This window comes from Hylobates moloch, unplaced genomic scaffold (assembly GCF_009828535.3).
Source record: "Hylobates moloch isolate HMO894 unplaced genomic scaffold, HMol_V3 SCAFFOLD_6, whole genome shotgun sequence".
In the NCBI taxonomy this organism is placed as follows: Eukaryota; Metazoa; Chordata; class Mammalia; order Primates; family Hylobatidae; genus Hylobates; species Hylobates moloch.
The window spans coordinates 25,945,448-25,970,554 of NW_026652281.1; positions in this window are offsets into that span (position 1 = coordinate 25,945,448).

Sequence of the window (25,107 nt, forward strand, 5' to 3'; positions counted from 1 at the left end):
AGTGTAAATTAGTTCAACCATTGTGGAAGACAGTGTGGCAATTCTTCAAGGATCTAGAACCAGAAATACGATTTGACCCAGCCATCCCATTACTGGGTATATACTCAAAGGATTATAAATCATTCTATTATAAAGACACATGCACACGTATGTTTACTGCAGCACTATTTACAATAGCAAAGACTTGGAATCAACCCAAATGCCCATCAATGACAGACTGCATAAAGAAAGTGTGGCACATATATACCATGGAATACTATGCAGCCATAAAAAAGAATGAGTTCATGTCCTTTGTCCTTACAAAGGACATGGATGAAGCTGGAAACCATCATCCTCAGCAAGCTAACACAGGAACAGAAAAGCAAACACCGCATGTTCTCACTCATAAGTGGAAGCTGAACAATGAGAACACGTGGACACAGTGAGGGGAATATCAGACACCAGGGCCTGTATGGGGGTGGGGGGTAGGGGAGGAAGAGCATTAACACAAATACCTAATGCATGCAGAGCTTAAAACCTAGATAACAAGTTGATAGGTATGGCAAACCACTGTGGCACATGTACACCTATGTAATGAACCTGCAGGTTCTGCACATGTATCTCAGAACAAACACGCTATGGAAAAAACAAACAAACAAACATGCTATGGAAACAAACATGCTATGAAAAAAAAGAAAAAAGAAAATATCAACTGTTGAAGGCATAGCATAGAATGACTAAAAACTTTAGATGGTTGGCCTGGCACCGTGGCTCACGCCTGTAATCACAGCACTTCGGGAGGCTGAGGCGGGCGGATCACCTGAGGTCAGGAGTTCGAGACCAGCCTGCCCAACATGGGAAAACCACCTCTACTAAAAATACAAAAAATTAGCCAGGCGTGGTAGCGGACGCCTATAATCCCAGCTACTTGGGAGGCTGAGGCAGGAGGATCACTTGAACCTGGGAGGTGGCGGTTGCAGTGAGCCGAGATCGCCTCATTGCACTCCAGCCTGCGTGACAAGAGTGAAACTCCATCTCAAAAACAAAAACAAAAACAAACCAAAAAAACAAACTTTAGATAGTTATTCCTAGTTTCAGTTAATTTTGAATAGAAAAGTAATGAGAAGAAAACTTAAAATATAACACAGGCACAATGGAGGAGCCAAAAGACTAGTCCTAGCCTACCCCATGGAATGCAAATTTCTGGTGCCTAAAATACAGTTATCTTTTTGGCTGGTTTTGAGTGGCAGTGACTGGCATTAGTGGGATTCGCCTTTCCTGGGGATGAAAAATGAAGTTTGAAAGAATGTTCATTACCATCAGGGTATGTGTTGACCAAACTAATTTTTCATCTGCCAAAATGTGTATACTGGCTTCTGTCTCATCTAGAGACCTCTGGAACTGAAAGTAATTGATCAAATTAGCCCAGCTATAATCCCCCACTAGTTCTGTTATGATTGTAGCTTGTTAACCTTAGTATACTGTTTATTTAAACCATGTGGATGACATCATGAAAACCACCCCCATTTCATCAAAGCAGGATGCAGACTATAAAAAACAATTTGGTTTCTAACCACTCTGAGATAGAGTCTTTTTTCTTTTCTTTCCTATGTTAAAAGATAAAACATAAAACCTCAGTTCTCAGCCATTTGATTTTCACTCTGGCTGGCCCTCCCCCAGTGAAATGGAAGCATTTTCATGCCATTTAGAATCAAGCAAACTAAAAATATCAAACAAGTTTGCTTCAGTCCTGGAAAAGGAGAATTGATGACAGAAACTGTTCTTTTGATTTTCCTCCTATCCTTCATTTGCCAAGTTCACTTTTCCATGCTGTATAATGGTTTCCTGCACCACAGCCTGGCAGATAATGCCCAGCAAGGTCCTTATGCTGGAAGTAGCTATACAAGACTAGCATGCTATTTCCCTTAGGCTGGGATTATTCTCCTCAGTGTTCTTCTTGTATTCCTGTACAAGCACTGATATGTTTTGATAAGAAAAATTGGTGCATATGTGTACCATTCTCACCGTTTGAGGCATGCTAAGCTCCTTGGTTCCTATGGTGTTTCTGCTGTCACAGTTCCAACATCATTCCACAGACACAGCTTTCTTCTGAGTAAAATTATTAGCATCTATGAAGGCTAATTTAAAAATGTTAGTAAGAGACAAATCGGCAGTTCACAAGTAAGCCATTGCTTTACTGGGGGCATAAATATGAGCCAACACTCCAAAAGAGGAAATGAAATTCAAAAAAGTAATGGAATAAACGACCGATTTACTCTGTAGGCACAGGCAATCTGTAATACTTTTTCAGCCTCCATTTCCTTAACATCTTGGATAATAAACCTACCTTTCAGATTGTGAGAAGTCATTTGACCAACTGACTTTCCATGTACTAGTAATCTTTGTTTTAGGTACTATGAGGAGTTTAAAAATGTAGAAAGTCGTGATCATTGCCCGTAAGAAATTGATAATCTAGTTCAGCACTTCCAAAACTGTATTCTTTGCAACATTTGTTCTAAGACATACTCTGTGAAAAAATAATTCCATGTAGAGAGAAGTTTGACTTCCTTCTTGGAAAGACACAACATATTAAAGGCTCTGAAAAATTCTGAAGTGAAGAAATGTGTTAAATTTGCTTAATCCAGAGTTTACCAAATTTATTTGATCATGAATCCCTTTTTAAATGTAATACCTATAAACGTCTCATGGAAAACATTTTGGGGAATGCTGGAATGCTGGCTCAGTAGCTTGTTTACAGGGATTTCACACTTTATTTCCTTTGTACCACCAGAGACGTAACCACAGTAAGTTCTTAGAAATATTTGTCTAAATGAATATACTGTCTAACCTAGGTAGTTAGAGCAGTACCTCCCAAATTCCAGTCCATAGGTGGATATGTGCTGTCTTGCATTAATATTTCTTGAGGAAATACATATATATTATACATATATAATATATATTATAAGTATATATGTTATATATGTTAAACTGTTATAAATACATCCTAGGTTTTGACCCTGGAGTTTTCAACTCTATAGGTTTGGGGTTGGACCTGAGAATCTGCACTGAAAATTTCCCAGGGGATTCTTAGTCATGGCTAGTTTAGGAATCACTGGTTGGTATATATATATAAAAAAATAAGACCAGAGCTTAACATTTGGTCTCCCTTAACTAAAGTTTTCTATTCCATGGTCACATACTAAATTCTAGCCTTGAAAACACATGTCCTTTGTAATCCATCACAGATGTAAATAAGCCTGGCCGAGTCCAAAGCACTGGGCCTGAAAGTTGGTCAATAAAGTTATCTTCACGTATAGAAAAAAGAGTAGTATACTTTTGTTTTTCAGATTTAGCACAAACTTGTGATTTTGAAGAATGTGGAAGAGTTTGGAAATATTTCTGAAACTGAGAGGGTTTTTTGGACTGGTCTTTAAGATTGTTGCAATGATATTCCTGACCATATGAATCCTCCGCAGACTATAAGAAGGTGGCCTTAAAATTTGGAAGGTTGGTCTGGAAGTTTGATGTGACCATGAACTCAAACCTTGGGTGATAAGGCAGAGAAGATGATTTTTTTTTCTACATCGGCATTGTAGATACTATACATCAGCAATAAAAATTCCTGTAAGATCATAAACTTTAGAGTCTCCCGTGACAAAAAAAAAGTTCTATATAGAAATATATACTGAAATGCTCTCTGTATTTTATACCCCAAATATCTGAGATCAGTCTTGTTTGGTCCTCTTCTTATAAAATTCAGTTTATAAATAGCTCTGTTTCATGGTTATTTTTCATGTATTGCTGACAAGCAGGGTTAATTGAGGGACAGTTTTTCCCCTGAAACAATCTGAAGTAAGATCTTTCAGGTGATGAAGTCAGCCAAAGCAAGTGGTACTAACTTAGGAGATTTTGAAGAGCCTTTGATGTTATTTTCTGAGGATAAACAATCAGGAGAACTGTAGGGATTGAACATTAGTTTTTTGTTTTAAAAGAACTCTCTTTTTAAAAAATCACTGTGTGCCTCCTTCTTCCCCTCTGCCTCTTCCCCACTCCCCTTCTTCCTCTTGACACTAATTTGTGAAGCTAGTAAAAAACTTTAAAGATTTAGTAGCAGGCTGTACTTTCACTTTTTTTGCTTAATAATCCAATTTGATCTTCATGATGAGGTTATATTATGGAATGGAGCCTTTACAATGGTTCCTCTGATTGGCTGCAGAATTTTATACATCTCTGCAATTTAATGCTATGTAGTGATTAAAAATGATTACACAATTCTACATTAATTTACATGAAAAAAATTTAAAAAAGAAAAAAAAGATGCTCAAGGTAATTTATTAAGTGAAAAAGCAGGATATCAAACCATATGATTCCATATGTGTATATTCCATATATTTAATGTATAAATTCAAAAGGGAAATAATAGCTATAGTTAACATAAGACCATGTGCCAGGCACTGTTCCAAGCACTTATATATATATATTAACCTATTTAATTCTCATAACCACCTATTAAAAGTTCTTCTCTAATAATTCCCTCCTCCCTTCTCTTCAGAAACTGAATCACAAAGCCACTTGCTTAGGGGCACAGAACTAGTAACTGGCAAATCTGGGATTTGAACCCTGGGCATAACTATGGTTTCACCAGCCTGCCCACTTAACCCCTTGGCTACAAGACATGTACAAAATACTCATCCTATTTGAGAATGGTATAATATGAGTTGTTTTCACTTCTTTATACCTTTATGGTTTGTTACAATGTCTTTTTCAGCCTATATGACTTTCAAATTAGAAAAACAAAATTTTGGATGAAAATGAAGAACTCTTCCTTCACCAAAGAGCACAGTAATAAATGCAACAGAGCCTTAAATGACATCATGCGATTTAGTGATCACTCTAGCAATTTAAACAAAACTCTTCAAGGATTACATATTTTCTTAACATTACTGATAAGGATATAAAAACTCTGCAATGTAGTGAGTTCTCTAGTGAAAGATGAGTCAGTGGCAAAGAATTGGCAATATAATCCAGTATATTAATGGCTTGCAGATCCTATAGTCCAGTATATCCAGTTTTAAAAATGAATGGTGCATAATGGATAACACCAGTTAAACTATACAGAATGGACAGTTAAACTATACAGAATAGATAATATAATTTTTGTATGGTGGCATCTTGGTATCTGTGGGAGATTGGTTCCAGGACCCTGCAGGATACCAAAATCCAGGGATGTGCAAATCCCTCGTATAAAATGGTATACTATTTGCATACAACCTACATACATCCTCCCAAATACTCTAAATCATATCCAGATTACTTGTAATACCTAATGCAATGCAAACATTACATAAATAGTTGCTATACTGTATTATTTAGGCAATAATGACAAGAAAACAAGTCTATATATGTTCAGTACAGATGCAACCGTCAACTTTTTCCTGTCTGGATATTTTTAATCTGCAGTTGGTTTGATCCATAGACGTGGAACCTACCGATATGAAGAGCCAACTGCATTTATTATGTTAAAAGATACTAGGGTGCAAGCCTACTAGGTGAACATGCCCATGTGCTGCTCACCACCTGGATACCTAAAAATACTGCCCTCCACTTGGTCTGCTTGGTGGGTTCTCAGTGTTCTAGCTGTTATCTTCTCAGTGGATGAGGAGGAAAGATCTTGAAGGGTAGTATTTTGAATGGTAATCTTTAAGTCCAACTCTTCTAAGAAGTTTTTATAAAACACCCAAAAAATTCACATTGTCATGCTTTATGATTGCTAAGTAATGTAGAAAAACAACACTCTTATCAGTGTGATGGCTTTGCTGTTTTATAAATTATGTCATTTGTGAATCAGAAAAATCCTCCTCTTCTGTATATTATAGTGTAGCTTTGTTTTGTGTTAATCAATTAGATGTAGAAGAAACCTCAGGGAAGCATAATTTATTTTATTATTTTGGATAATCCAATAACTTAGTTCTTTAACTGATATCAGATTACCATGGACCACACTGGAAAGTCTCCAGGATCCTTGTGATACTACAATTGAAGCAGTGTTTATTGAATAAATACCATATGTATTTCCAGCAGAACTGTGCTAGAAGTGTTGGGAAAGGAAAAGAAACATAAATACCTGTCACTTCTGTCACTCACATTGATTTCTTGTGTTCTACAGATTAAGGGAAAGTTACACATTGCAATTTAGAAATTGAATATTTCCAATAGAGAGGAGGGAATTGTTAGGGCAATAATTGATAATTTGAAGGTTCAGTAGTCAACAGTTTGACTTGTAGGGTCATGTTTTTTGCTGCTCCTAAAACTGGGGAATTGGTGAAAAGAATATCAATAAGATAAAGTTGAGATCTTTTTCTGATTGTAAACATAATACATACACTGCCAAAAAGTTAAACTATACAGAATGGTAGCAAGAAAAAAATTATATAAAATCTCATTGCCCAGAGACAACTAGTGTTCTTATTTTAGCATAACTCTAAACTTTTGTTAAACACATTTCTTGCAAAAAAAAAGGACCAAAACTGTTTTAAAACTTTGTTTCTCAATAATATACCTTAAAATTTTTGTTAATAAATGTAATTCTACATTTTCATTTTAAATAGTTGCTCATTTCATTGTTTGAGAGTGCCATAATAAATTATTTAATTTATTCTGTTTTTTTAGAGATTTAGGTTTTTTCAAGTTTTATCGAATCTTACATACCATACCACCACATACACACACACACACACACATTTATGTTTATATTTACATAACATGTATATGTATGTATTTTTGATCATTAACTTGATCTCCTTAGGATTAATTCCTGGAATTGGAATTGTTGCATCAAAGGGTAGGCATATTTATGTCTTGATACAATATTGCCAAATTGCCCTCCAGAAACGTATAGTCAGTTTATACCCTGACCCACAAAATGGGAGTGCTTGTATTGAGACCAATATCACCACTACTATGTATGAGGGGATTCAAAATTTCATGGAGGCTGAGTGTGGTGGCTCACATCTGTAATCCTAAGATTTTTGGGAGGCGAAGGTGGGAGGACTGCTTGAGCCCAGGAGTTTGGGACCAGCCTGGACAACATAGTGAGACTCCCATCTCTATATTTTAAAAAAGTTCATGGAAAGATGGAATTAAAAGATAAAAATAAAAATATATAAACTTTAGTTCTCAACATAAGCTCCATCAAGTTCAAGACAATTTTGTAAGCAATGATACCAGTCATTTAGTCCATCTCTAAAGAAGTGAGTGACCTTGGAATTTAATTATGTCAAAGCAGTTTTTTTTCACATCATTAACTGAAGAAAAAAGGGTGCCCTTTACAGATATTTTAAGATTAGGAAACAAAAAGAAGTCAGGAGGAGCCAAATAGAAGAGTAAGGCAGATGTCTAATGATTTTCCATTGAAATTCTTACAAAATTGTCTTTGTTTGACAAGAAGAATGAGCAGAGCAGCGAAGATCTCTTCTGGTAAAGCTTTCTTGGGTGTTTTTCTGCTAAAGCTTTGGCTAACTTTCTCAAAACACTCTCATAATACGCAGATGTTATTGTTCTTTGGCCCTCCAGAAAGACAACAAGCAAAATGCTTTGCGCCATCCAAAAAACTGTTGCCATGTGATATGGTTTGGCTCTGTGTCCTCACCCAAATCTCATGTTGAATTGTAATCCCCATTTGTTGGGAGAGGGGCCTGGTGGGAGGTGATTGAATCATGGGGACAGTTTTCCCCTTCCTGTTCTCATGATAGTGAGTTCTCATGAGATCTGGTTGTTTGAAAGTGTGTGGCACCTCCCTCTTCTCTTTCTCTACTGCTCTGCCATGATAATGCATGCTTGCTTCCCCTTCACCTTCCACCATGATTGTAAGTTTCTTGAGGCGTCCCAGCCATGCTTCCTGTACAGTCTGTGGAACTGTAAGTCAATTAAACCTCTTTTTTTCATAAATCACCCAGTCTCAGGTAGTTCTTTATAGCAGTGTGAGAACAGACTAATATGCCATGACCTTTGCTCTTGACTGGTCCACTTTTGCTTTGACCAGATTACTTCCACCTCTTGGTAGCCATTGCTTTGATTATGCTTTGTCTTCAGGATTGTACTGGTAAAGCCATGTTCCATCTCCTGTTACAATTCTTTGAAGAAATGCTTCAGGATCTTGATCCCACTTGTTTAAAATTGTCATTGAAAGCTCTGCTCTTGCCTGCAGCTGATCTGGTGCAACAGTTTTGGCACCCATCCAGTAGAAAGTTTGCTCAACTTTAATTTTTCAGTCAGAATTGTGTAAGCTGAACCAATTGAGATATCTATGGTGTTGACTATTGTTTCTGCTGTTAATTGTTGGTCCTCCTCAATTAGGGGAGCAAAAGGATTAATTTTTTCCTCTCAAATTGATGTGGATTGTCTGCTGCTGTGGGCTTCATCTTCTCACCATTTCATCCCATCAGTGATTTCCCCATTCTTCCTCCCAAGCTTCACCATAAATTTGATGTTTGTTCTTTCTTCAATTTTAGCAGAAATCATGTTGTTCTGATACTGGATCTTTTCAAACTGATATCTTATCCTTCTTAGTGCTTCAAACTAGATCCTGTTCAGGAATGTTACAAGTTAGTATGAGGGCAAAAAATTTGAAATCCATGTATTGTTTCTTTATAATATGCATTTTCCATGAGCTTTTTGAACTCTCCTCATATTACCAGTTTAAAAACCTCTTGGGACTTTTCTAGGTCAAAAGTTTCTCTCCTCTTTTAAAATTTGCTTTCTGTCAATTACAAGTAAGGTTGAATATCTTTTTACATGTTTAATGGACATTTTAATTCTTTCTTTTGTGACTTGCCCACTCAGGGCCTTTGCCCACATTTTAATTTAGATATTAATCTTTTTCTTATAGATTTTAAATTATTATTTATATATTTATTATATTACTTTTCTGTTTGTCACATATGTCATAGATTTTTTCCAGTTCATTTTGTATCTTTACTTATGTGTTCTTCTTTTTCTATGCAGAACTTTTAAATTTATAATTTTTAAAAATTTAAATAAAAGTTTTTCTAGGGATTCCCTGCTTGTTGCTAATTTTCTTTGTTGATTTAATCTACAGAAAACAAATCTAATATAAGCCTATTAATAAAATCTGGGAATACTTATAAGTTGAATAATAAATATACTCAGTGCTTTATCATTGAAAGCCGATAATACTTTCTAAATTTTTAGCTGTTAATTAAAATTCGAACTAGAATGTTTTCCCCATTAATGTGTGTACTGTAAGACACATATACTTCTTTTACTTTTCTAATTTGATTGTAATTTAGTGTCTCTATACTTGGGTCTTTATACCTATTTCTATATATCTTTACATTTTAGGCACTTGTGAAGAGTAGCACTTCTGTGGAAACACATAAACAGACATTTAACGACTTGGCAATTTGTTCATTTGCATATTCTCACACACATACACACACATATTAGAGCTCAGCTCTGTCAGACAGCATTTATTGAGCTCACAGAATGTATGTAGGAAAATATCACTGTCCTAATGTGGTTAATAGAAATGGAAGTTTTGTTACAAATAGTTACTGCTAACAGAACTCACATTTGCACTTTTTAAAAAAGTGTCATGAGTCTGACCTTTTTATTTTGGTAACTGAAAGGTAGCAGGAAGGACAATAATTCAGCTGTGGGACAATGTAAGGCGTTTTGGCGAATACTCGCCAAATACCGTTTTATATAGACCTACTTGTGAAGCAAATAGTGACCTTGTTGCACAGCCCAGCTCCAGGTGTTCAGTCAAATTTCCTCTGAAAAAAATCATGAAGTGAGCTGCCACCCACAATTCAACTTGGTTAAATGTTACCTTTGTCTTTTAACAAAAATGTAAAACCCATGGGCCCAATTCACTCTACTTGGCTCTGTATGTATAAAGGATGAGTTAAATAGAAATAATTAGGGACAGACTGGAAACACTTGAAAAAATTAAACTAGGGATTAACTCAGATGCTAAGAGTTGCTGAAGTTCTTTTTGACCTTGTCTTGTAAACATAATCTGTTTTGGTAACCTTGATTGCTTTGCAAAGTTGACTGGTTGACATAACATCTCCCTGTGAGGTAGGTTCCTAAGCATTCAATCAAATATAAGACTAAGAGATAGGAGTAATAGTATACTTAATATTTGAATTATTACTTCAGGACTTGTTACATAGACTCTTTAAAAGAAAAAGTGTTTTCACACTCACATTTCTGATCCAGTTGGGGGCCATACTTTTATTGCTACATGGACTTTCAAAGACTCCAAGCTCATTTCGATTGCTGGTGCAAGGATATAATATATCGTAGTAATTTGGCATTTGTTTATTATTATTGTCAATGAATCTGCACATTTGAAATTTATTTTTAGTTAATGAATGCTGTTGTACATGAGTGGGTCTCTCAGAAGCCAATAGGATGCACCAAGACCCCAGTGTCAATTAAGAGTTGAGTAATAGTTTCTGAACTTTATTTATGTTTTCTTTTCGGCAAGTTTATAGATTTTTGAGCAAACTTTTTCAGCATTCTAAGATGTAATCCTTTTGAGGGTATATACAAGATCCCCACAACTTGTAAATTTAAAACATAAATATAAATAGAATATAAATAATTTTTTGGTATAGCTTTACTAGAGTGTAGAATGATATAATCTTTTTACTTTACCATAAGTTGATGTATTAAAATTTTAAAAATGAAGTATGATCTGTCAGACAACGGAGTCTGAATTTAAGGAATTTGATTGAAGAAGGCAATGATTCTGTATCAATAATCCTTTTAGTGGGTATGACTTTAGAAGACATTAGCTTTTCAATAGTACCTAGAAGAATTGTGCACAGTGAAGACTATACACTTGGTTATTATATTTAAATTGGACTATACAGTTTTTAAGAGCATATAATGACATTACCCATAATGTTTCTAGCACATTGCCTTTCTAGCCTATAACAAGGGTCTGAGACATTACTGTATTAAGTTAATGATCCAGGCTTCCCTGATATTGGCACTCCCAGGAATTATCCCTATTTTACAGATGAAGAAATCAAGTTTTAGAAACATTAAAGAACTTTCCCAGCTCACATAGTAAGTGCTAGAACTGGGCTTCAAACCCAGGCTTGCTGAACACTGTGATAGTCAACAGGGTTTGCCAAATCTTGGTGCCTTTACCTCTGGTAGTACATAGGAAATTATTTTAGATGGAACACAAACACATCTTTAAAAATGTAATATGTGTGTATTTTTAAAAACCATCCTCTCCATCCATTTTTTAATTCTGTGTTTTGTTTCTGTCATATAGTACCTGGAAAATCCTTATTCACATACAGAAAATGTTTGCCTTACAAATGAAAGAAGATATTTGCAGTATCCCTGAAGCATCTTTTAAAAACTTTCTCTTTTATTTTCTATTTTTAAAATAGCAGCTTTGTTGAGATCCAATTCACGTATCATCAGGCTCACCCTTTTAAAGGTGTGGATTTTAGTAGTTTTTAGTATATTCACAAAACTGACCATTGATTATTACTATCTAATTTCAGAACATTTTTATCACCTCAAAAAGAAACTCTATAGGCATTCAGCAATCACTCCTCATTCTTCTCTCCCGATATCTTCTGACAACCATGAATCTATTTCCTGTTTCTATGGATTTACCTATTTTGGATATTTTTTATAAATGGAATTGTGCAATATGTGGACTTTTGTGTCTGGCTTCTTTCACTTTGCATAACGTTTTCAAGGTTCATCCATTTTGTATGATTTATGAGTATTTCAATCCCTTTTATGGTCAAATAATTTTCCATTATTTGGAAATTTATTTGTATGGATGTGTCACATTTTGTTTATCCATTCGGCAGTTGGTGGACATTTGGGTTGTTTACACTTCTTGGCTATTATGAATCATGCTGCTATGAACATCCATGTACAAGTATCTGAGTCCTTATTTTCAAACTTTTGGGCAACATATCTACGAGTGAGATTGCTGGCTGATATAATAACTCTTTGTTTAACTTTTTTAGGAACCACCAAACTGTTCTCCATGGTAGCTACAGCATTTTTTTTTTTTTTTTTTTTTTTGAGACTGAGTTTCGCTCTTTTTGCCCAGGCTGGAGTGCAATGGCACGATCTCTGCTCACCGCAACCTCTGCCTCCCGGATTCAAGCGATTCTCCTGCCTCAGCCTCCCTAGTAGCTGGGATTACAGGCATGCACCACCACCCTGGCTAATTTTGTATTTTTAGTAGAGACGGGGTTTCTCCATGTTGGTCAGGCTGGTCTTGAACTCCCGACCTCAGGTGATCCACCAGCCTCGGCCTCCCAAAGTGCTGGGATTACAGGTGTAAGCCACCACGCCTGGCCCAGCTACAGCATCTTACACCCCCACTGACAGAGTGCGAGGGTTCCAATTTCTCCCTATCCTTACCAACACTAATTATTTTCCATTTTATTGATTGTAGCCATCCTAGTGGGTGTGATGCGATATATGTATTTATTTTAATGTATATTTGAAAATATAATTACCATATTAAGCTCATGGTAATATTTGTTGTCCCTTTATGGAAGCAATAAGACTCCTTAAGTACACTTTTACTTAAGGAGAAAAAAGTCACTTAAAGAAAATTAGTAGATAAACAATGTGTAGATGAGATGTGGACACGGCAAAATTTGTGAAGGTGTCATCTTGGGCAAATTACTAGATTTCTGTGAACCTCAATGTCTTGTGGCAATAAAAGAGGACATTGGATTGCTGTGAGGATTAAATGGGCTAGTATTCATAAAGTACTCGGAAGAGTACCTGTAAAAGTGTGTGCTAAATAAGTAGAGAAGGTGGTGTTGAATAAGCCAAGTTTCAGAAACTCTTGCATAACTTACAGTACAGCTCTTTATTGGCAGCGACTGACTTTTTCTGTAGGAGGTATTCAACGTTTAAGCAATAAAATGGATGCCAAGTAAATGTAATTGTGTTGAATTTCCCTGTCCACTCTGAGCTTGCAATGATAAAAGATGCTGTAGAAATGAAGAATTTTCTTGGAGTGGGGATGGCCTGGTAACACAGGCATAAGAGAGTCACTGCTGTTATTCTACTGCAGAAAAACCCAAGCTACTCTCCAGCACCAGCCACCATTAAAGACTCTAGTGCTGATGCTGGGAGGTATGAAAAACACCCATCCTTCTCCTCCTGGCTTCTTGGCTTCTTTCTTATTTGTTTTTTCTTTTTCAAATAATTTTAAAATTAATAGGTGTGGCTAGATTTCAGTTCTCTTTCTTTTAGGCTGTAACAAAAAGGCAAATACACTATGACGATAAATGGTGACATTTCATGAAGTCTTTATAATGGGATTTGCACTAGATATTGTTCTCATGAAAAATCACAGTTGCAGTCAACAGTAGCCACCTGACTGCCACTTGACATTTTGGGAAGTGAAACATTATCAACAACTCCCTTCTCTTACCAGATCCATTCTCTCACACTTGGATGTTAGAGTTTAAACATTCATAAATTAAATAGCCAAATAAAAGTGATTATTTTACATTAGATCAAACATAAAGAACTTACTTGAGTAAAGCAAGAGAGCTAATGAAAAAAAGTTTCACTAAAATGAAAAAAACACTTTAATTTTCATTTACAGAATTATGAGCAGTGTAATGTTCTCTGCTCAGCAGTGCCACTGTTTTATGCATCCTTACAGTTAATAACTTATTTAAGGTATTAAATCTGTCACATTCCTTTTACTTGGGTCTGTGATGAAGAATTTATAGCAGGAGACCCAGAACTGACCCAGCAATTCAAAAACATAACATAGATATGAATCCAATTATTCCCCATCTAAATGCTGACATTTATGCCCTGCATCAATATGTGACATCTGAACCAGCCATATTTAATATCTGACTCATCAAAGCCAATCCAGAAGCACAAGCAAAAGGATTATTTCACACCCACCTTCAGAATAGAGTTCACAAACGAAAGGAAAAGAGAGCGTGTCAGCCTGCTCTATGTAATTTAGATATTGACATAAAACATATTTTTAAAAGTTGGTTAAAGAACGGAATATGTGCTCCCCACAGTGTGCTGGTCTTTTTCCCTTTTGTGACTACATTTGCACCGAAAAAGAAAGAGTTGCTTGTACAAGTTCATGAAACAAAACAAATCACTTCTGCAGCAGGAATATATCAGTGGGTTGCTGCTCAGGTCTAAGGGTTCTTGCCAAATGCTCCTATCATTTCTGTTTTTATTCTTTGTAAAATCAACAACTGGAGCCACTTAAAATGTTTTCCATATAAAAACTTAACTGGATCAAACAGTGGCCTTGCAAAGAGAAGGGAGGGGTGGGGGAGATTCCCTTGAAAAAAATTTGACTGAAAATTCAGGGATTGTGGTATAAATAAAAATTATGTTAAAAATATGGATTATAAAATGAGGTATTTTATTTTATCCCTCTACAATGAAGAGGAAGGGAGATATATTCTAGAACCAGCTGAAAAGTGATAAATAAAAACATTGTGAATCTGTGCTTCAACCAGTGAGGATGAGAGCCTTTTTCTTGTCCTCAGTGTTGAAGAAAGCAAAAGGAACCAGGAGATTTAGAGGTTAAGAGACTAAGATTAAGGAGAGAGTGAGTGAGTGTGCATCCTCAAAACACAGGTAAAGATTAAAGTAAAAGTCAAGGCTTGGGAAGCAGCTAGTCATAAAACCTTTCTTATATTTGATCAAAATTAGGTTCTATGTGGAGAAAAAAAGTTTGAAGATTTTTTTGACTTCTAATGGATTTTATGTGAGAATAAAGGGACAGATTATCTATTAATCCCAAAGGAAAAAATTTTTTAGCCAACTTTTTACACTGTATGAATTAAACTTTACCTTTTTGTTGTTATTATTTTACGAGAGACACATTCTTTCATGATCACGAAAGGGATCAATATAAAGCAACACGATAAAGCAATGCAGTATCTCCAGAACTTGAAGTAAAAACAAAAGAGAAAAATTTGATGTCAAAACTCAAGATGGCAGTAAGAATGACCCTCTTCCACTAACACACAGACTCTGTATTTGTATGATGTGGGTATTTTAATCCATAGAAAAATGTGGCCTGGAAAAACACATACCAAAATCTTAGCAGTGATTATATTTTAGGGAATATAAATTATCTCCTTGACTAGCGGATTATCTTTACTTTGCATTTGCCTCTGTCAGAGCCGAATGGCTTTCACTGATTCTGAATTGGTTTTTATGCAAATTTCTTGGTGTATAAATGTATACTACATGGGTTAAACAAGTGAGAACCTCACACATATGTGTGGTGCAGCTTCTCAAGAGTGGATCTTTTTTCTCTCCTAGCTGTTAGTGTATAGCAAGTTTCTTTACTGTTTCTCTAGACAGTAATTAGAAATTTTGTTTCTTGCTTCATGAACAAACAGAGAGTCTGTCTTTATTTCCTGGATTTCAGTAGATATCTCATTCCAGCTTCCATTTGCATAGCCGTAAACCATGGATTCTCTGCCAGGTACAGGCTTTAAAGCTCCAGGATCTAGCCCAATTAAGAGCTCTGATTGGTTTAGATATTTCTATAAATCTTCTGCAACTGCTCAGCTTCTGACTCTGAATTCCCTTTTTATATCTGTTACCTGGAGTATTTTTTGTTTGTTTTAAAACTGTCTGATAAAAAATGTTTTGCAATATTCTATCCAGTTGGTTAGAAGTCCACAGTGTGTTTGTTGATGATTTGAACAACCCTGGAAGCCAAGTAGAGTTTGCTAATAATTAACTACCCGACTTCCTGTAGGTAGTGTCAACATTACAAATAGGGATATTAGTGATTCTAAGAGTGAGTGGACTCAGTGAAGGTCAGGAAACCCCAGTTTACAGGCAGTCAATTCTTTTACTTTACCTACCTTGTCTTTTATCTGGAAAACCAGACTATAATTTTTTTCTCTTCCTTTTTTTTTTTTTTTAAATTGCATTGAACTCTTTACCCCTGAAGGAATTTTTTCCCCTCAAATGTTTCCTGGTAAGTATGTCTGTTAATTTAAATTGGCAATTATGATCAACAAGCTAATATGCAACATTAGTCAGGATCTGTCTAGCATTTAATTTGGTGAAGAACAAAGGAAGAAGGCAGGGCTGACACCTTAAGACCTTCAGAAAACAAAACTTTGAGACAGTAGGGCAGAAACATGTGCTTGTTTCCATGAGACGGCACAACATCCCTATCTGAAACTCCAATAATCTCCACTGAATGTTAAAGGGTTTTTTTTTTTTTTTTTTGTAAGCAGGATTGTATTTTACTTATTCTTGTATTTCCCAGTGGCATCTGGTGTATATCTTATGCTCTACAAACTTGTTGACTTGGATCTCAGATAAACAAGTTTCCCATCAAAGCTGGAAACATTTTTCTCTATGCTTATGATCTTTATATGTAGATAGCCATTTCTGGTAGTGAATGCTTTAGTACAGATTTGTTCTTCTTCAGTGGAATTCCAGCTCTACATTGTTCTGTCCCAAACAGGAAAGGCTTGTTTTGGATAGTAGGAGGAGGAACCAGTTAATGTAATGTAATGTAATGTAATGTAATGTAATGTAATGTAATGTAATGTAATGTAATGTAATGTAATGTAATGTAATGTAATATAATGTAATGTAATAGATGATATATTTACCTTCTGTTTTTGTCATCTTTAGCTGCCTAGCATCCATTTTCCTTTTCCTAATGAATGAATAAATAATGAAATTTGCAGGGGTGAACTCCTGCCTCTGTTCTTAAAATTGTGATTTTGGTGGAATATAATTGGCTTAAACCAGTCAGCTTAATCTATCCTTGGGTCGCTATGACTAATTACAAATGAGTTTGTAATCCAGTCAGAGGTAGTGAGAGGGAAGAAAACATTTGCAGGGTTTTACATTGGAAACTTTCCACACTGGAAGGACCAGCAATTCACTGAGACAGGAACAGACATATCTAAGATGAGTTTGCCTAGCTTCTCCCTAGGTTGCATGAGTTTTGCTTTATATATTTGGGGCTGTTTTTTATTAGATGTATATAATTTTATAATGCAATGTATTTCTGGTGAATTTAACCTTTTATTAAGATGTTCTGTCTTAAAACCTATTGCAACTACCATTCAAATAGTTATTCCAGCTTCCTTTTTGCTAATAGCTGTCTGGGATATAATTTTTCATCCCTTTACATTCAACCTTTCTAAATTCTTATGCTTAGATGTTTTCTTCTTTACAGTATATAGCTGGACTTAAAAATGTTATCTCATAATTTCCATCTTTTAACTGAGTTTAATCTATTTATATTTTTGTTGAACTTTTGTTAGTTTATTTTTGTATTATTCTGCATTTTTATCTCTCATGCTTTGGTCTTGTACACTGCAAATTTATTCTATTCTTTTGATTATTATCCTTGAGATATTATCACGCATGCTTAACTTAATGTTATCTATTAGAGTTTGAAGTTAAATAATATCTTAACTTCTCTCCTAAAATATACAAGGATCCTAGAATGTTTTAACTTTCATCACTCCTCTTCTGACCTATATGCTATTATTTTCCAGTACTTTAATTCTGCGTGTATTATTATTATTTTATATAATGTTTGTCCTTATGTTTGCCTTTTTGAAAAATTATTTCTTCTTGCATCTCAAACTATCATTCTGGAATGATTCTCTATCTTGAAATATATCCTTTAGAAGTTATTTTGGCTGGTTTCTTGGTGGAAATCTACTTCCTTTGGGTTAAAAAGAATCTTTATTTTACCCTCATTCTCTTAAAAGAGAATTCTTCTCTTAAAAAAGAGTTCCACTTTTTATTCCATTATTTTTGTTGAGAGAACTGCATTGTCATGCCCTTGTAGATTGCCTGTTAGATCTCATTTTGTTTCCTCTTTTGCATTCTCCTTATTCTTTCCTTTTGGGATTCTGATTAGATGTATGCAGACTTTCTCATTTTATCTTCCACTTCACTTAATGTTTTTTAAAAATATTTTTCCATCTTGTCATTTTGCACTATATGCTAGGTATTTTTTTGATGTACATTCTGGTTTACTATTTCTCCCTTAAAATGTTTTATCTGGTCTTTAATTGTGGATTAGTTTAATTTTAATAATGCCATTAAAAAATGTCTAAAGGCTGCATTTATTTCTTTTTAAATCTGTTGGGATTTTTCCTGTTGGGATTGTCTTTTATGTGATGCATCCTCAATTTTTCAAAATATTACCTGCAAGGCAGGTCTGTATTTTTCTATCTGACCATTTTAATAACTGCAGTATTTGAGAAGAGGGTCTAAAATTATTGGTTTTGTTCACTGTCTCTGAGACATAATGGATTGCTTTCGTGTTTGAGCTATTGGATTGTGAATTCACATCTTCATTTTATTCAATGGGAGTCCCTGTTCGAAAGTTGATAACTGAGGAAGCTTTCTTCCAGAGAAGATTCACTTTGCCTCTGCCAGTAGCCAGAAGTAGCCATTAACTGTGGGACCTTGTCAACTACTCTGGATGCTCACAGCTCACTGGGGGAAATCCTAGGATCCCTTCCCGACGTAACTGCTAGACCAGACTTATTTTGCCAAGACTAATTTTCCAGATGGCACCACTACCATTGATAACTGCTTAGAAGCATACTAATCTCTCCCCACAGCCTATTGTTTTGGCACCACTGCCAAGCCTACCTAATTCTATTTTTATTTTTCGGAAGGGGAATTTTTTTTTTTTTTTTTGAGACGGATTCTCACTCTGTCGCCTAGGCTGGAGTGCCGTGGCAGGGTCTCGGTTCACTGCAAGCTCCGCCTCCTGGGTTCCGGCCATTCTCCCGCCTCAGTCTCCCGAGTAGCTGGGACTACAGGTGCCCGCCACCACGACCGGCTATTTTTTTTTTTTGTATTTTTAGTAGAGACGGGGTTTCATCGTGTTAGCCAGGATGGTCTAGATCTCCTGACCTCGTGATCCACCCGCCTCGGCCTCCCAAAGTGCTGGGATTACAGGCGTGAGCCACCGTACCTGGCCTGGAAGGGGAAGTATCTTTACACAGAAGTGGTATCTCAAACCAGGAGTTAATTGCTCTGTAGGTGAAGGGTCTTCCAAAGCACCTAGGCAATTTCAATGTCAGAAAAAGTAGAACCGACATTGTCGAGATTTTATAAAAACAAATCCCTATAATCACAGAGGCATTCCATCTCTATGTATTCTTAACTGATGCAGAACGTTGACTAAGCTAACACTTTTAAAATTGAGTCTCTCTAACTAGACGTTTTCTCCCAAGAAAATATCTATTTAACCTGGCTGGGTAGTTTTTCTTTTTTTTTTTTTTTTTGTTTGTTTTTGTTTTTTGTTTTTTTTTAGAAGTTAATCACAAATATGACAAAAAAGATAATAGAAATTGCATTCTTTTTTTTTTTTTGTTTGTTTGTTTGTTTTAGACAGGGTCTCACTCTTGTCACCCAGGCTGCAATGCAGTGGTATGACCTTGGTTTACTTCGGCCTCTGCCTCCCAGATTCAAGTGATTCTTCTGCCTCAGCCTCCTGAGTAGATGGAACTACAGGCATGCACCACCACAGCCAGCTAATTTTTGTATTTTTAGGAGAAACAGCGTTTCACTGTGTCAGCCAGGCTGGCCGCAAACTCCTGACCTCAAGAGATAAGCCCACCTCAGCTTCCCAAAGTGCTGGGATTACAGGAGTGAGCCACAGCACCTGGCCGAGGAATTGCATTCTTTATCGGTGGAATCACAAACATTCATCATTTAGCTATCTTGTCCTCCTTAAAACATTAGTCTTTGTGTAATTGCAAACCATTAATGGGAAGACCACTCCTGCTTTACCTTTTTGAGGACTTTCACCACAGTTTGTTAACATTATAATAAAACACATTTGATTAGGGCTGCCAACTTCCAGGATTTATGAAAAGTGGTTACAGAAAATAAAGAAGAAATATGGAGGTATCTTTACTTAACATTAATTCATTTAACATTTAGTGAGTACCCACTTCATAATGGAATAGTAGTAGGGATTACAATGGTGAGTAGAAAGATGGTTACTATATCCTTGGAGCTTGCAGTTTTTTTTTGTGTATGGGAAGAAGCAGATAAAGCATTGATCAAATATTCACACAAATAACTGAAAAATTTTAACCATGTTAACTGCCACGAAAAAGAGAGACATGGTGCAAAAGACAGACATGGTGCAGTGTGTGTACAGAAAACTTGCTGTAGTCAGCGAGGCTGAGAAGGGCTTCCCTGAGAAAGTGACCACTGAACTGGCAGCTGAAGGATGAATAGGAGCTTACCAAATGAAGTGAAGTGGTAAGTGAAACATCAGGCAGAGAAACTACCAATAAGCAGGAGCATGGCATATATAAGGAACTGACAGAACTTAGTGTCTGGTGCCAGCAATGCCATCATGCAGTGAGATGAGGCTGGAGAGTTGGTCCAGACCAAGCCACATGAAGGAGTTTTGAATTTTTCTTAAGAGCAATGGAAAATCATGCAGATGTCTAAACCCATTAATGTGTGTGCATTTGTATTTAGAAAGCATGCAGAATGGATTTCAGGATGCAAAAGTGGATGCAGGTAGGAAAGTTAGGATACTATTGCAGTCCTGAAAGTGCTTGTCCTAGTTACCTTAGACTAGGATGTCCTGTTAACTATCAACTTTGCTTCAAAAAGTGTATGCCTCCTGAATCAGGTTTTTAGGCTCTTTTAACTGATCAAATGTTTCAAAGTGTGCAAAGTCACATGCACAAATTTCATAGCCAAAATATTGTATGTAAGAGAAGTTATGCTATGCTGATCCAGGTGCATCAAATTTCCGTTTTTAATTGCTCTCTAATTATGCTGTCTCCATTGATTGCATTCACTTTCTAACAACCATGCACTAGGCTCTTTCATTATCCTTTGTAGACTTCACTCATACGCTTGTCTTACAATCGCTTTCACATCTGCCAAGGAAAAATTCTCACTACTCAGTTCACTCCTGGTTGTTCTAAAGTACCATGGAAGTTTTATCTGCAACAGGTGAATGTATCAAGTGTGTAAGTGGAAAAGATCATATATCTTTGACTTGAATATACTTTTTTATTAATAATAATTGCACATAATTATGAGGTATATGTAATATTTTGGGGGCATGCATACAATATGTAGTGATCAAATCAGGATAGTTATAATATCCACCACCTCTAATGTTTATCATATCTTTGTGTTGGGAATATTTCAAATCTTCTCTCCTAGCTATTGTGAATCTACAATAAATTATTGTTAACTATAGTCACTCCACTGTGCTATCAAATACTAAAACTTAGTTTTTCTATCTAACTGCATTCTGTATCCATTAATCAAACTGTCTTCATTTCCTTCTCCCCTTACCCTTCACAGCATCTGGTAGCCATCATTCTACTCTCTACGTCCATGAGATTCACTTTTTTAGCTCCCACATATGAATGAGAACATGTGATATTCATTTTTCTGTGCCTGGCTTATTTCACTTAACATAATGCCTTACAACACCATCCATATTCTTGCAAATGACAGAATTTCATTCTTTTTTGTGGCTGAATAGTATTTTATGTATATATAATATTTTATATATATAATATTATATATATAATATTATATATATATATAATATTTTATATATATATAATATTATATATATATATAATGTTTGGTAGAATATATATATAAAGCATATATATATATAATGTTTTCTTTATCCAAGCATTTGTTGATGGACACAGGTTGATTCCCTATCTTGGCTATTGTAAATAGTGCTGCAATAAACATGGGTGTGCAGATATCTCTTTAATATACTGATTTCCTTTCTTTTGGATATATACCCAGCAGTGGGACTGCTGGATCATGTGGTAGATCTATTTCTAGTTTTCTGAGGAATCTCCATATTGTTCTCCATAGTAGTTATACTAATTTACATTCCCATAAGCATTGTACTAGCATTCCCCTTTCTCTGCATCCTCACCAGCATTTGCTATTTATAGTCTTTTTGACAGTAGTCATTATAACAGGTGTGAGATGCTATCTCATTGTGGTTTTGTGTTTCCCTGATCATTAGTAACGTTGAGAATTTTTTTGATATGCCCGTTGGCCATTTATATGTCTTCTTTTGAGAAATGTCTATTCAGGTCATTTGCCTATTTTGAAGTCAGATTATTTGCTATTATGTTGTTTTGAATTCTTTATACATTCTGGTTTTTGATCTCTTGTTGGATGGATAATTTACAAATATTTATTTCCATTCTACAGGTTGACTCTTCACTCTGTTGACTGTTTACTTTGCCATGCAGAAGCTTTTTAGCTTGATACCATCTCATTTGTCTTTATTTCGTTTTGTTGCCTCTGCTTTCAAGGTCTAATCCAAAAAATCATTTCCCAGACCAGTGTGCTGAAGTATTTCCCCAGTGCTTTATTCTGGTAATTTCATAGTGTCAGGTCTTACATTTAAGTCTTTAACCCATTTTGGTTTGACTTTAATATATGGTGAGAGATAGGGGTCTAGTTTTATTTTTCATCAGCACCATTTATTAAACAGTCTGTCTTTCCTTCACTGAATGTTCTTGGCATCTTTGTTGAAAATTAGTTGGCTGTAAATACGTAGATTTATTTCTGGATTTTCTATTCTGTTCTATTGGTCTGTGGCTCTGTTTTTATGTCAGTACCATGCTGTTGTGGTTACTGTCTGTAACTTTGTAGTATATTTCAAAGTCAGGTAGTGTGATGCCTTCAGCTTTATTCTTTTTGCTTAGGATTGTCTTGGTTCTTCAGAGTCTTCTGTAGTTCCATATGAATTTTAGGATTAAAAAAATTTCTGTGAAGAATTCATTGGTATTTTGATAGAGATTGCATTGAATCTAAGGATCACTTTTGGTAGTGTGGTTATTTTCACAATATTGCTTCTTATTCGTGAATATGTTTTCATCTCTTTGCGATATCTTCATTTTTTCATCAGTGTTTTATTGTTTTCCTTGTAGAGGTCTTTTCACCTCCTTGATTAAATTTATTCCTATGTATTTTTTAAGGCTATCTTGTAAATGGGATTACTTTCTTGATTTCTTTTTCCACCAGTTGGTTGTTTGTGTAAAGAAATGCTACTGATTTTTGTATATTAATTTTGTATTCTATAACTTTACTTAATTTGTTTAATCAGTTCTAAATGTCTTTTGGCGGAGCTTTTAGGGTTTTTTATATGTAAGATCATGCCATTGGCAGGTAGGAACAATTTCATTTTCTCTTTTTCAATTTGGATGTCCTTTATTTCTTTCTGTTGCCTAATTGTTCTAGCTAGGAATTCTAGTTCTATGTTGAATAAGAATGGTGAGTGTGGGCATCCTTGTCTTGTTCCAGGAAAAGGTCAAAGCTTCGGTATAAAGTTAGCTGTGGGTTTGTCATATATGGCCTTTATTGTCTTGTGATGTGCTCCTTTTATACCTAGTTTGTTGAAGGTTCTTATCATGAAGTGATGTTGAATTTTATCAAATGCTTTTTCTGCATCTGTTGAGATGATCAGATGGGTTTTGTCCTTCATTCTGTTGATGTGATATATAATGTTTATTGATTTGCTTATGTTAAACCATCTTTGCAAACCTGGGATAAATCCCACTTGATCATGGTATCATGGTTTACAGTCTTTTCTATGTACAGTTTGATTCGCTTTGCTAGTATTTTGCTGAGAATTTTTGCATCTATGTTCATCAGGGATTTTGGCCTGTAGTTTTTTTTTTTTTGTTTTTTTTTTTTTTGTTTGTTTTTTTGTCCTTGTCTGGTTTTGGTATCAGGGTAATGCTGGCCTCAAGGAATGAGTATAGAATGAGTTTGGAAGAATTCCTTCCTCTTCAATTTTCAAGAAGAGTTTGGGAAGAATTGGTATTAGTTCTTTAAATGTTTGGCAGAATTCAGCAGGAAAGTAATCATAGTTCTCTTAAATATATTTAATTTCTCTTAAATACATTACTTGCCACTTGATGGTCCTTTTGTACTTATCTCAGGAATAAAATGCAGCACATTTTCATGAACTTATGACATTTCTTTCCTAGGTCCTGCATTCACAAGAAAACACAGAGTGTGGTCATTACCCCAATGGCTATTATTTGCTGATTAATAGCAAATGTATACCTCATTGCTCTGTTTCTGTGCTATTCCATGCCTATTATAACTTTTTGTTTTAGTAACAAATCATAGTGTAATCTTTTTGAAGAAATTTTAAAGTTAACATGAGAAATCTCAACAGCACATGTAACTTATGTGAAGTGCTGATAATATGAGTAGCAATGACCATGTTTGTGCATCTATAGGTAATGACCACCATATCATGGCTATCACCTGGCCAACAGGGATTTTAAGATCACACTGATTTTTTTTTAAATAATAAGGTTTCATTTTTTTTTTTTTTTTTGAGACAGTTTCTCTCTTGTGGCCCAAGCTGGAGTGCAATGGCATAATCTCAGCTCACTGCAACCTCCGCCTCCCGGGTTCAAACGATTCTCTGTCACAGCCTCCCAAGCAGCTGGGATTACAGGCACCCACCACCATGCCTGGCTAATTTTTTTTTTGTATTTAGTAGAGATGGGGTTTCACCATGTTGGCCAGGCTGGTCTTGAGCTCTTGAGATGTGCCTGCCTCAGCCTCTCGAAGTGTTGGAATTACAGGCATGAGCCACCATGCCCAGCAATAAGGTTTAGCTTTTAGAGCAATTTAGGTTCACAGTAAACTTGAGCAGAAAGTACAGAGTCTTCCTATCTACCCTATGTCCCCCGCACAAACTGCCCAACTAGCAATATCTTGCACAAGGGTTAGGATATTTGTTATAATCAATGAACCTGCACTGACACATCATTACCATCCAGAGTGCATAGTTTACAATAGGGCTCACCCTTGGTGGTGTATATTCTATGGGTTTGAACAAGTATATGACATGTATCCACTGTTATACTATCACATAGCATAGTTTTACTGCCCCTAAAGTCCTCTGTATTCTGCCTATTCATCCCTTCCTACCCACTGATATCTGGGAACCACTGATCATTTTACTGTCTCCATAGTTTTGCTTTTTTCAGAATGTCATGTAGTTGGAATTATACAGTATGTAGCCTTTTCAGACAGGCTGCT